Genomic DNA, 14,164 nt, shown 5'->3' on the forward strand with positions numbered 1-14,164 from the left:
TAGCGCGCCAGGGAGATAATTAACAGGACCTGGTTTACTAATTGTATGATAATAAGTGGATTTAATAAAGTGATTAGTGATTTAAATCAATAAATAAAATAATTTAAATTAATTTAATTAATATGTTGCAGCTGCTATGTAAAGTGCGGGTGCTGGTGATGAAAAAAAGTGATCACAGTAGTGATAACTATAGCGCTTGCAGTGTCCCCTAATGGGAGAATTTTATATATTTCACAATAGTGCTTAATATGGATAAATGGTGATATTATCAAATAAATAATTAATTAAATACACTGATAAATAGACAATTAATAAATAAGTGGATAAATAAATAAACCACTGGTGATTATAGTCCTTCACAGTGTGCAGTGAAAAAAACTTTCAAATTGGTAAAAAATAAGTAAATCATGTATTCCTAAACACAATTCATATAATAATAAAGTGCTGGTGCTCCTTGCTGGATTCCTTAGTGCTTCCTTCACCGTGAGTAAATGAATGAAATGCCCACTCACCGAAAGCTGTGGGTTTTATATGTCATATGACACTAAAACCGTCTGTGCTTGTTAAGAGATCCTGCCCGGATCGAATGGATCTCCCTGGGTCTTTACAGCCACTACGGGTATTTCTTCTACCTCGGGTAGTCTCCTTCAGCCACGATCCCAGCCTTGGAATGTGCCCTTCCTGCAAAGTCCCCTCCAATCACAGCCGTGATGAGGAAATAAAAAGCGGATAGTGTGGTATTGTTTCCAATATATTTATTCACACACCCCATGCATAGCAAAGGTAAAATCCATAAAACTTCCAGCAGGTGATAAAGGTGCTCATCCAAAGTTCAAAAAAATGTAACAGCAAATGTGAGGTAACCGTGTTCAAAACCAAACAGACAGGCAAACAGATAGGACCGTCATATGTTCGGCACAAAGAGTGGAGAGCGGTAGTTCCGGTATGCGTTCCACTCGAGTGCGTATGACGTCACCACGTGCATTCCACCTAACGCGTTTCGTCATTGGCTAGACGTCTTCAGAGGTGGAGTCACACGTCTAGCGTGGGTCTTATATACCAGAGATGCCGCTCAGCACTCCGCCCAACTCCGCTCTGAGAAAACTCTATCCGGAAACCGGAAATGCCTCCATGTCCCCGTATAGTAAATAACATTTATGGCGTGCAATCCATATTTCGGAGCTCAATATTATATAACCATATTCCTTTATCATTTAGCCAGTACCATTCTAATATCATGTGTAAACATATGATTAAGTTAGTTTGTGCTACATTATAGGAAAATTCCATACAAATGGGCACGCATATAAATAAATCATATTAATAAAAATATTACATTTTAATTCATAAATTCCACTTAACTATAATATTTATACATTTTAGACCTCTGATAAATTTAATAATAATTACATAAATACAGTATTTTTATGATATTAACCCCCATCACAATAATATTGATTATATATTTAATATGTTTTTAATAATTTATGAATTAAAATGTAATATTTTTATTAATATGATTTATTTATATGCGTGCCCATTTGTATGGAATTTTCCTATAATGTAGCACAAACTAACTTAATCATATGTTTACACATGATATTAGAATGGTAAACAACGCAGATTGCATTCTGACAGGGAAGAAGATGGAGATCTTGTGTTTCTGCTAAGCAGGAACTCAGATCTCTGTCTTCATCCAATCAGACCATACCCCCACAGTTAGCAAGCGCCAGCTAGGAGCACACTTAACCCTTTGATCGCCCCTGATGTTAACTCCTACCCTGCCAGTGTCATTAGTACAGTAACAGTGCATATTCTTAGCACTGATCACTGTAATCATGTCACTGGTTCCCCAAAAAAATGTCAAAAGTGTCAGCTGTCCAATTTGTCCGCCGCAGTGTCGCAGTCCCGCTAAAAATTGCTGATCGCTGTCATTACTAGTAAGAAAGATAAATAAAAATGCCATAAAAATATCCCATTTTTAAAAAAAAATAAAAATATCCCATAGCTTTTAAACGCAATAAATTTTGCGCAAAACAATCAATGTAAGCTTATTGGGATTTTTTTTACCAAAAATATGTAGCCAAGTACATATTGGCCCTACATTGATGAAGAAATTTGATTTTTTACATTTTTTTTATTGGATATGTTTTATAGCAGAAAGTAAAAAAATATTGGTTGCTAATTTTTTGTTTATAGCGCAAAAGATAAAAACCGCAGAGGTGATCAAATACCAGCAAAAGAAAGCTCTATTTGTGGGGGAAAAAAAAGGACATTCATTTTATTAGGGTACAGCGTTGCACGGCCGCCCAATTGTCAGTTAAAATAATGCAGTGCCGTATCGCAAAAATGGCCTTGTCATTAAGGGGGTAAAACCTTCCAGGACTGAAGTGGTTAAAGTAGTACTATATTTTTCGCTCCTTCCAATGACTTATTGACATGTATGGACATGTACTGAGCTTTATGTGTGCTGCACTGTATTTCCTGATATGTAAACAAATAATGCATTCTGTATGGAGGCCAACTAATCGGCTGACCAACTAATCGATTATAAAAATAGTTGACAACTATTGACAGAAAACTCCCACATTCAGCATCTAGAGGTAGAGCTTGTAGAAGACAAGCGAGCTTTAGCATCGGTGGAGCGATGGGTGGATCAAGCTTCCCAATCGTGATGGCAGCAGGAGAGGGAGCCGGGAGGCCCAGAGTCGACAGCATAGAACTTGCGTCAGGCTTGCATTCAAGCAGCGGCTTTCCTCGGTGTGGGCTGCTTGGAGCGTTGGGCGGGGTCCGGGTGGCGGTCCACCTACCCCCACGTGAGCGTGCGTATCATCGTGTCAGGGCTCCTCCCCCAGTCACCACTCCCCATCTGATGGCCATGTCTTGGTAGGTTTGCAGTTGTACCATACTCTTTCCATTTTCAGATGATGGATTGAACAGTGAGATGTTCAAAGCTTGGGATATTTTTTTATAACCTAATCCTGCTTCAACCTTCTCCACAACTTTATCCCTTCCTGTCTGGTGTGTTCCTTGGCCTTCGTGATGCTATTTGTTGGTTTTTCTAACAAACTTCTGAGGGCTTTACAGAACAGCTGTATTTGTACTGAGATTAAATTACACACAGGTGAACTATATTTACTAATTAGGTGACTTCTGAAGGCAATTGGTTCCACTAGAATTTAGTTATGGGTACAGAGTAAAGGGGGCTGAATACAAATGCACGCCACACTTTTCAGATATTTATTTGTGAAACATTTTGAAAACCATTTATCATTTTCCTTTCACTTGACAATTATGTGCCACTTTGTGTTGGTCTTTCACATAAAATCCCAATAAAATACATTTGTTTTTGGTTGTAACTAGGGATGATCGAACGGTTCGGGTCGACCATCGGTTCGACCCGAACATTGGCTGTTCGAGGTTCGGCCGAATTTAGAACTTTTTGCCCAAAAAGTTCGGAATTCGGCAACCAGAACCGACCAAAATGCAATGGGACAGGAAATGGGCTTTAAAAGCCCACAATTGGACCAGAACCATTAGCAAAAGCCAATTGAGGGGGCAGGAGAATGCTAGGAATGTGATTGTAGTGACTAGGGGGTCCATAGACCAATCATTAGTGAATACGCCCCCCAGTATATAAGATAGCCCCCGCCAAATTCCTAGCATTGTTATACAGGGACATGGAAGAGAGTGGAAGCAGTTTGTGGACTTCTGCTACAAAGTGTCATTTAGCATTTATTAGTGTGAGGAAAGGGATATCTAGTGTAGTTAGGGTGCTCTTTTACACTTTAGTTAGCTTTAATTTATTCAGTTTCTGTAGGGAAAGTGTTAAGTGTAAGGGGACCGTAGTGTAGTGTAGGGTTAACTGACAGTGACTGCTATGGCAGGGTGACCGCTATAGAGAAAAGCTAGTTTCTCTTGTGTCACTTTCGCTGCAGTAATATGGCTTCGCCCCCGTCAGCATTCTTTTTGGCTGCAGGCATCTATAGGGATCTTTTGAGCACATGTTTGGAGTCAGGCATGACATCTGAACATGTGTATAGGGGGTATATATACACACCCATGTATGTATATATACACCTAGACATATATAGGTGTGAAAGGAGCAGAAAAAACTACTTGCGCTAATGAAATAATTAACACCAATATAGTTACGCTCCTATCACACCTATATATGTGTAAGTGTAAAATACATATAAGTATGTGTGTATATATACCACTATACACAAGTTCAGATGTTTTGCCTGCCTCCAAAAACCCCAAAAAACTGCCTGCAACAACACACCTGGGCGTTTTTGTTTTTTTTGACGCTAGCGTTTTTTTGGCCACTTTTTGGGGTTCTTTGGAGGCAGGCAAAACATCTGAACTTGTGTATAGTGGTATATATACCACTATACACAAGTTCAGATGTTTTTCCTGCCTCCAAAGAACCCAAAAAATGCCCAAAAAAACGCTTGCTACTAAACCGGCAAGGTGTGAAAAGCGAAAAGCCACTAACCTGTTCTATAAGTGACCTAATACAAACAATCTTTTTTTTTTTATGGTTCTGGACATGCTACAGAGCTGAAACTTCACAGGTACACCTTTTAGACCCCCCAGACACAAAATCACACAAAGAAAAGTTCTTAAAAATTGTCATTTTTGATAGAGAGCCAATTATTAAAAAAAAAAAATTAAAAAAATAAAATTCTTTGGATTTAGTATCTGGGGGGTCTAAAAAGTGTACCTGTTAAGTTTCAGCTCTGTAGCATGTCCAGAACCATAAAAAAAAGATTGTTTGTATTTTGTCACTTACAGAACAGGTTAGTGGCTTCTCGCTTTTCACACCTTGCCGGTTTAGTAGTAAGCGTTTTTTTGGGCATTTTTTGGGTTCTTTGGAGGCAGGAAAAACATCTGAACTTGTGTATAGTGGTATATATACCACTATACACAAGTTCAGATGTTTTGCCTGCCTCCAAAGAACCCCAAAAAATGCCCAAAAAAACGCGAGCGTCAAAAAAAAAAAACGCCCAGGTGTGTTGTTGCAGGCATTTTTTGGGGGTTTTTGGAGGCAGGCAAAACATCTCAACTTGTGTATAGTGGTATATACACACACATACTTATATGTATTTTACGCTTAGACATAGATAGGTGTTATAGGAGCGTAACCATATTAGTGTAAATGATTTCATTAGCGCAAGCATATATTTCTGCTACTATCACACCTATATATGTCTAGGTGTGTATATACATATAAGTATGTGTGTATATATACCACTATACACAAGTTCAGATGTTTTGCCTGCCTCCAAAAACCCACAAAAAATGCCTGAAACACACCTGGGCGTTTTTTTTTTTTTTGACGCTAGTGTTTTTTTGGGCGTTTTTTTGGGGTTCTTTGGAGGCAGGCAAAACATCTGAACTTGTGTATAGTGGTATATATACACACATACTTATATGTATATACACACCTAGACATATATAGGTATGATAGTAGCAGAAATATATGCTTGCGCTAATGAAATCATTTACACTAATATGGTTACGCTCCTATAACACCTATCTATGTCTAAGTGTAAAATACATATAAGTATGTGTGTGTATATACCACTTGTGGGAGATTAGCTCGGTGGCGGGCGTGGATGACCCCTTTGGGGGGGGGTTCGTTACACAGGGAGATAGCCGAGAAGTGGTTGCAAACAACAGATTGGTTTATTCTTGCAATTTACTTCACACAAGTGCAAGCCTCAAAAACAGCAAAATAAAATAAAACACAAAATAAATCCTTGCCACTGTGGGCGGCTACCTTCTCACATACAGGAACCTACCTACGGAGTCTGTCTCCAACCTACTGTTGGGCAAACTTTGCTGATCCTACAGCAGACACTCCATAGTCCATGTTTTTTCTTCACACAACAAATGTCCATTGAACATGTCCCTTTTCCTCTTCACATTGAACATGTCCCTTTTCCTCTTCACATTGAACATGTCCCTTTTCCTCTTCACATTGAACATGTCCCTTTTCCTCTTCACATTGAACATGTCCCTTTGCTTGTCTCTACACATAGCAAACAGTTCATTTATTTCTTCCACATAGAAATAGTCCAAGACCTCACCTTGAGTAGTCTTCAGTCTTAATTAATTTCCCCTTCACACAGGAAATGTCCATTGGTTTCTTTTCACATAGAAACGATCCAAGACCTTGCCTCGAGTAGTCTTCACACTTGTTACCCTCCTCAGCGCACATCGCTTCAGGAGGTCTTCCCCATGCTCACACAGCTTTCAGGGGGCACACATCTGACTGTCCTCCTCTCCCCATGCCCACATAGCGTCAGGAGGCAGCAATCAATAGACTTCCTTTGGACAAATTATAGAGGCCTTAACTTCCTCATTCTGAACAGCTGAAGGCCTTTCAACTTCCTTAAGCCAGTTCTGGCTACCTTTGCAGCCGACACCCTATAGTAATTGGTGAATTTTCTAAACCAGGTGGAAATGTATCTCCTGTCTGTGACTACATCCACACATTTACCTGACTTCCTGTCACATACCCCCCCCCCCCCTCTTGTTTCAACCCTAGGGTTGGGACACAGTTTTCCAGGCACGCATGTGTCAGGCACTGCTCTTGACTCTCACTGATAAGCCTCCTAGTATCTTCCTTCCCAAGTTCATTAACAACTGCTAACCTTTGTTGAAATGCTTGTAGGGGTGGCTCTTTCTTTAAGTCCGTTAGCTTGTCTATACACACTTGTTTTGGCTGATCCTTTCCATCTTCATATAGCCAATTCTCTGTATCTTCAAGCTTCAGGATGAAACTGTTTCTGACAGATTTCTCATAAATGTCAGACAACTTGTCCCTCATCTCATATACACATTCTTCAACTGCATTTTTGGCATCATTTTGCTCCTTCTCAGGTTTGTCCTGCATAACCATCTGTCCTATTCACCAAGGAGGACCGTGATCCATAGGCAACTCAATTGTGCTAGTCTTAAAGTCTTCAACATTCTTGAGCCGCCTCTCTCTGCAATCAATAAATGATTTCCACAAAACTTTGAGAACCTCTACTTGGCTTTGTTCCAAGAAATGCCTTCTTGAGCTTGGCTTGCTCTAAGATGCTGTGCAGAAGGCCTTCCATTTGCGACAACAGGCTGTCACACATTTCTTCAAAGTGACCCCTGTTCATTTTTCCAGCGACATCATCAACTTTCCTTCCACCAACATATGGGTCAAAAGCAACAACACAGTCTATTACAGGTTTCTTCAATACACTCTGCTTTTGCATTACTTTTCCCTTGTAGCTCCTTTTCTTTATCTGAACTCCACATGGAATGTATCTCAAGATCACGCTCAATCTTCTGCCACCTGTCTTTCACCAGTTCCATTTTGGAAATATTCCCTGAAAGGCACTTATTCATTTGCTTCACGTTTTCACCAACAGCCTTAGTTTTCTCCACTAGGTGGCGTTTTTGAAGGAAATGTTTATTCCAGAGGGGTGATTCAAACAACATGTCATCAAATTTCTGATGCTCACTCAGGACAGACCCCAAAACACTGATCCTTTTATAAACTGCATCAGGCACACTATCCCCTCTTTGGGACAGATCCTCTGTTGCCTGTAATTCCTCTTCAAGTTCCTGCAACGGAATCTTCATCTCTTCTACTTGCTGTTCTAAGGCTCGCTTAGACTTTTCTAGCTCCTGAACGCTTTTCCCAACATCATCCTTGTAGCTGACTAAATCTTCCATTTCTGTACGCAGCTGTTTGTTAACTCTTTCTAGTTCATCCTTAAGCTCTAGAGCTTCCTCCAAGGAGCGAGCCAAGAACAGGGCTTTGCTCTCTTTATCACGCGCCTCCGTTTCTGCACGGTTGCGTTCTTCTGCATATTTTGCAGCCACAGTCTTCTCCTCACCAAGCATCTGATCAAACTTCTTTTTCACATCTTCAACATTTTCTAATGAACCAACGCTTTCTTCCATGCGTTTTTTCATATCTCCTATCTGAGCTTGCAGTGTTGCGACTTGCTCTGATAGGTTTTTCTTTGCTTCCTCCTCCTCTTTTAATTGTTCCAGGACACCATTTTTCTCATCTTCCATTTGTTTGAGCTTTGTGCTAAAACTCAGCCTTTGACACCTCTCTTCCTGTAAGAGTTCCTGCGTGTCTTGCAGCTGCAATTCCAAGATAGAGAAATCTTTGGAAATTTCTCTAGATTTGCTGTCTGCTTGAGAAAGCTGATTTGTGACATTGTCCAACTCAACCTGCAGTCGGTTTGCCTTCTCTGACAGCTTAGCACACAATTGGTCACCTTCTGACACCTTGACTTGCGATTCCTGCAGCTGTGCCTCTAATTTTTTTCTCTTGTGTTTAGAATCTCCTTTTCCCTGCATAAGAGCCTTCACCTCATTGGCTAGTTCCTGGGAATGAGAATGTAATTCTGCCACACAGGCTTCTTTCTCCTTTAACTGCTGCTGGGCACGTTGGACTTCATCTTTCCAACTTTCACAGTCCGTACGCAATTCATCTACCACATTGCTCAAAGTGGTGAGCTCATACACAGTACTCCTTTCTCCTTGTCGCTGAGAGACCATGTCGTTTTCAGAGCGACATTCTGTTCCTGCGCCTCCTGCAGGTCTATTTTTGTAGCTTCCAAAGACTGAAGACTTTTTTCCAGCTGATTACGCAACTCCAACATATCACACATACTTTGAAATTCAGACTTTGCAGAAGCAATTTCCTTTTCCATGAGGATGGTATCTTTCTCCATTATAGTCTCTCCACGTTTTTGTAACTCGGAAAAAAGAAGAGCAGTGGATTCTTCCCACTGTAACACCTGAGCCTAAACGTTTCTATGCTCCATCCTAAGCAACTCCAGGGCGTGTTCCTTTTCTTCCATTTTCCTTTGCAAGGAATCCAGCTCAGCCCTGCACACATACTCGGTTTCCTCCAAACAGATGACCTCCATTGGCTGCTGGCGTCTCTGTTTCCAGCCTGACATGCTCTCTTGGTGAGCCTTTTGTTGAGCTGCAAAGCTCTGCTGAAAATCCACATTTGCCCCAGTGTTGCTAGGGACAACAACCTTTCTCTTTAGCAGATTCTGTTCAGGCATGGATGGGGCTCGTTCAGACGGTAACATCCCCTCCATCCATACAATCCGGTCTCTCTTTTCAGCTATCTTTGCATCTTTCAGGCGCTTTGATCGCCCCATCTTCAATAACTCCACCATAAATTTTTCACAGTCCAGCAAAAAATTTTGAGACCACTGTCTCTTTAAAACTAGTAGTTTTTCTCTCTCTTGCAGGATCTTCTTTCCTGCAGACACAGTTTGTGCAGTCTGATGCACCAGACAAAGTTCATCAAAAATTTGGAGACCACTGTCTCTTTAACCTCCCTGGCGGTATGATTGTCAGGAATTATATACCAAAAGCGGTACAATTTTTTTCATGGAAATTTGGCGTTATGTATTATAGGCCTACAATTCTTAGTAATTACTGACTTAAACCTGACCAAATCAAGAGTCTAGTAGACATCCCAGATGTGATAAATTTGAAACACAAACGCATGAATTATAATCTAATCAATAATATAATTTTATTATATAATATATATAATAAAATTATATTATTGATTAGATTATAATTCATGCGTTTTATATATATATATATATATATATATATATATATATATATATGTGTGTGTGTGTGTGTGTGTGTGTGTGTGTGTGTGTGTATATGTGTGTGCATGTGTGTGTATACACACACACACACACACACACACACACACACACACACACACATATATATATATATATATATATATATATATATATATATATATATATAAAATATATTAAAATCGAATCAATAATATAATTTTTATACATATAGGTATATGTGTATATATATATATATATATATATATATATATGCATATAAAATATAAAATGTGTTTGTGTTTTGTGCAACGTTTTTTGAATTTCCCTCCCTAGTTCCGCTCCCATGCAGCATTGCTGCTGCAGGGAACGGAACTAGGAAGTCATCACACCGACGGACGAGCGGCGGGACTCTCGGTTGGCGGTCACAGCAATGAGAGATCATCGCTGGATCGCCAGGAGAAGGTAAGAGACACCGCTGCACTCTCTGCACATTTACCCCGAGCGTGACTCGGGGATACCAATCCTGCACTAAAAAATCCACCCCGAGTCACGCTCGGGATTACCGCCAGGGGGGTTAAAACACATAGTTTTTCTCTCTTTCAGGATCTCCTCTCCTGCACACACAGATTGTGCAATCTCATGCACCAGACAAAGTTCATAGAACATATGCACTTCTTTGCAGGGATCTCTGCTTCTGCCCAATGCATACCTCCACCATATGTGGGAGATTAGCTCGGTGGCGGGCGTGGATGACCCCTTTGGGGGGGTTCGTTACACAGGGAGATAGCCGAGAAGTGGTTGCAAACAACAGATTGGTTTATTCTTGCAATTTACTTCACACAAGTGCAAGCCTCCAAAACAGCAAAATAAAATAAAACACAAAATAAATCCTTGCCACTGTGGGCGGCTGCCTTCTCACATACAGGAACCTATCTACGGAGTCTGTCTCCAACCTATTGTTGGGCAAACTTTGCTGATCCTACAGCAGACACTCCATAGTCCATGTTTTTTATTCACACAACAAATGTCCATTGAACATGTCCGTGTTCCTCTTCACATTGAATATGTCCCTTTTCCTCTTCACATAGCAAACAGTTTATTTATTTCTTCCACATAGAAATAGTTCATTTTCTCACCTTGAGAAGTCTTCACACTTTTTACATAGCAACCATTCCTTTGCTTGTCTCTTCACATAGCAAACAGTGCATTTATTTCTTTCCACATAGAAATAGTCCAAGACCTCACCTTGAGTAGTCTTCAGTCTTAATTAATTTCCCCTTCACACAGGAAATGTCCATTGGTTTCTTTTCAAATAGAAACGATCCAAGACCTCACCTCGAGTAGTCTTCACACTTGTTACCCTCCTCAGCGCACATCGCTTCAGGAGGTCTTCCCCATGCTCACACAGCTTTCAGGGGGCACACATCTGACTGTCCTCCTCTCCCCATGCCCACACAGCGTCAGGAGGCAGCAATCAATAGACTTCCTTTGGACAAATTATAGAGGCCTTAACTTCCTCATTCCGAACAGCTGAAGGCCTTTCAACTTCCTTAAGCCAGTTCTGGCTACCTTTGCAGCCGACACCCTATAGTAATTGGTGAATTTTCTAAACCAGGTGGAAATGTACCTCCTGTCTGTGACTACATCCACAGATTTACCTGACTTCCTGTCACACACTATACACAAGTTCAGATGTTTTGCCTGCCTCCAAAAACCCCCAAAAAATGCCTGCAACAACACACCTGGGCGTTTTTTTTTTTTGACGTTAGCGTTTTTTTGGGCATTTTTTGGGGTTCTTTGGAGGCAGGCAAAACATCTGAACTTGTGTATAGTGGTATATATACCACTATACACAAGTTCAGATGTTTTTCCTGCCTCCAAAGAACCCAAAAAATGCCCAAAAAAACGCTTGCTAGTTGCTACTAAATCGGAAAGGTGTGAAAAGCGAGAAGCCACTAACCCAGTGGTTCTTAACCTTGTTGGAGGTACTGAACCCCACCAGCTTCATATGCGCATTCACCGAACCCTTCTTAATTGGAAAAATAAAATATGATTTTATGAGTCTAGTCTCGGGAGGGGCACTGCCAGAAAATAAGGTGTTGTTTACAGAACTGAATTAAACGTATCATACAAAGTAAAATGTACAGAGGTCAGTAGTATGTAGGGCAGCGTACAGAGGTTAGTAGGCTGTAGGGCAGCGTACAGAGGTCAGTAGGCTGTAGGGCAGCGTACAGAGGTCAGTAGGCTGTAGGGCAGCGTACAGAGGTCAGTAGGCTGTAGGGCAGCGTACAGAGGTCAGTAGGCTGTAGGGCAGCGTACAGAGGTCAGTAGGCTGTAGGGCAGCGTACAGAGGTCAGTAGGCTGTAGGGCAGCGTACAGAGGTCAGTAGGCTGTAGGGCAGCGTACAGAGGTCAGTAGGCTGTAGGGCAGCGTACAGAGGTCAGTAGGCTGTAGGGCAGCGTACAGAGGTCAGTAGGCTGTAGGGCAGCGTGCAGTAGTCAGTAGGCTGTAGGGCAGCGTGCAGTAGTCAGTAGTTTGTAGGGCAGCGTGCAGTAGTCAGTAGTTTGTAGGGCAGTGTGCAGTGGTCAGTAGTTTGTAGGGTAGTGTACAGTGCTCAGTAGTTTGTAGGGCAGTGTAGCGAGGTCCGTAGCATGTAGGGCAGTGTATAGGGGTCAGTAGTTTTTAGGGCGGTGTAGAAAGGTCAGTAGGATGTAGGGTAGTGTACAGAGGCCAGTAGCATGTAGGGCAGTGTATACGGGTCAGTTGATTGTAGGGAAGGATAGAGTGGTCAGTAGGGTGTAGGACGGACGGTGTACAGAGAATAGGGCAGAGGACAGGAGTTGACAGGACAGAGGATAGGACAGTGTACAGGGATCAGTAAAGCCACACACCAGGGGGCTGGGAGGGCACACACCAGGGGGTTGGAAGGGCATACCCTGGGGGGAGGGTCAGGAGGACACACACTGTGGGGGAGGGTAGTGAGGGCACACACCAGTGGATAGTCAGGAGGCCACACACTGGGTGTCAGGAGGGCACACATCAGTGGTTGGGAGGGCACACACTGGGGGGGGGGGGGGGGTTGGGAAGGCATACCATGGGGTATCAGGAGGGCACACACTGGGGGGGTGGGAGGGCATACCATGGTGTGTCAGGAGGGCACACTGGGGTGGGGTTGGGAGGGCATACCATGGTGTGTCAGGGGGGCACACACTTGGGGGGGTTGGGAGGGCACACACTGGGGTGGGGGGTTGGGAGGGCATAACATGGGGTGTCAGGAGGGCACACACTGGGGGGAGGTGTTGGGAGGGCACACACTGGGGGGGTTGGGAGGACATACCATGGGGTGTCAAGAGGGAACACACTGGGGGGAGGTGTTGGGAGGGCATACCATGGGGTGTCAGGGGGGCACACACTGGGGGGGGGGTTGGGAGGGCATACCATGGGGTGTCAGGAGGACACACTCTGGGGGGGAGGTGTTGGGAGGGCATACCATGGGGTATCAGGAGGGCACACACCAGGGGGCATTCACAATGCTTATTGAGCTAAATGAAAAGGACATGCATTTCCATTTGTCAGCTAACAGCACCTCTATGCTAAGCTGCAGTAACTCAGCAGACTTAGCATAGAGGTGCTTGCAAACTAATCCACCATGTACAGCTAGCTGAGCCTACCTCCAGGAACATTCACTCGGCTCTCTCTGCTCAGCTGCTCACACTTCCCTCTTCCAGGCGGGCGCGATCTCCGCGGTCAGGTACATCCACATCCCGCCCACCCAAGCAGCAAGCAGCCTGCAGGAGATAGGCTGGAAACCTGCTGGGGGAGGTACAGGGGGCAGAGCGTCAAGTGTCTATGTGTAATGGCTGTGAGTCGTCCCGACCGCAGCTCTGATTTCCCGGGGGGGGGAGGGGGGGGGTTGGCCTCACAATCAGTAATATTTTCTCGGGGGGAGCAATTGCCCTGTTGCCCCCCCGCCGAACCCCTGAGACTGACTCACCGAACCCCTGGGGTTCGATCGAACCCAGGTTAAGAACCACTGCACTAACCTGTTCTATAAGTGACCTAATACAATGAGTTTATTGGAAGGTTGGGAAGGAAGGATTTTCCGGCACATAAATGTTATGTGCCGGAAAATCCTTCCTTCCCAACCTTCCAATAAACTCTATGTAAAATTTGAGGATTGGCACCTTTAACAGTAACTTAGATGCTCAGATGGCTGCTATCTGACGGTATTATTATCAAACGATGACCTAATACAATCTTTTTTTTATGGTTCTGGACATGCTACAGAGCTGAAACTTCACAGGTACACTTTTTAGACCCCCCAGATACTAAATCCAAAACTAAATCCATTTTTTATTTTTTTTATTTTTTTAATTTTTTCAATAATTGTCTCTCTATCAAAAATGACAATTTTTAAGAACTTTTTTTTGTGTGATTTTGTGTCTGGGGGGGTCTAAAAGGTGTACCTGTGAAGTTTCAGCTCTGTAGCATGTCCAGAACCATAAAAAAAAGATTGTTTGTATTAGGTCACTTATAGA

General features: G+C 42.6%; 1 protein-coding gene across 1 annotated transcript in view; it reads left to right on the top strand.

Moving 5' to 3' along the window:
- Nucleotides 1–14,164, top strand: part of EIF2A (eukaryotic translation initiation factor 2A) — a 138,280-nt gene that overhangs the window by 53,651 nt on the left and 70,465 nt on the right. The window lies entirely within an intron of this gene.

The sequence above is a fragment of the Pelophylax lessonae genome, assembly GCF_965119305.1.
Source record: "Pelophylax lessonae genome assembly, chromosome: 3".
Lineage (NCBI taxonomy): Eukaryota > Metazoa > Chordata > Amphibia > Anura > Ranidae > Pelophylax > Pelophylax lessonae.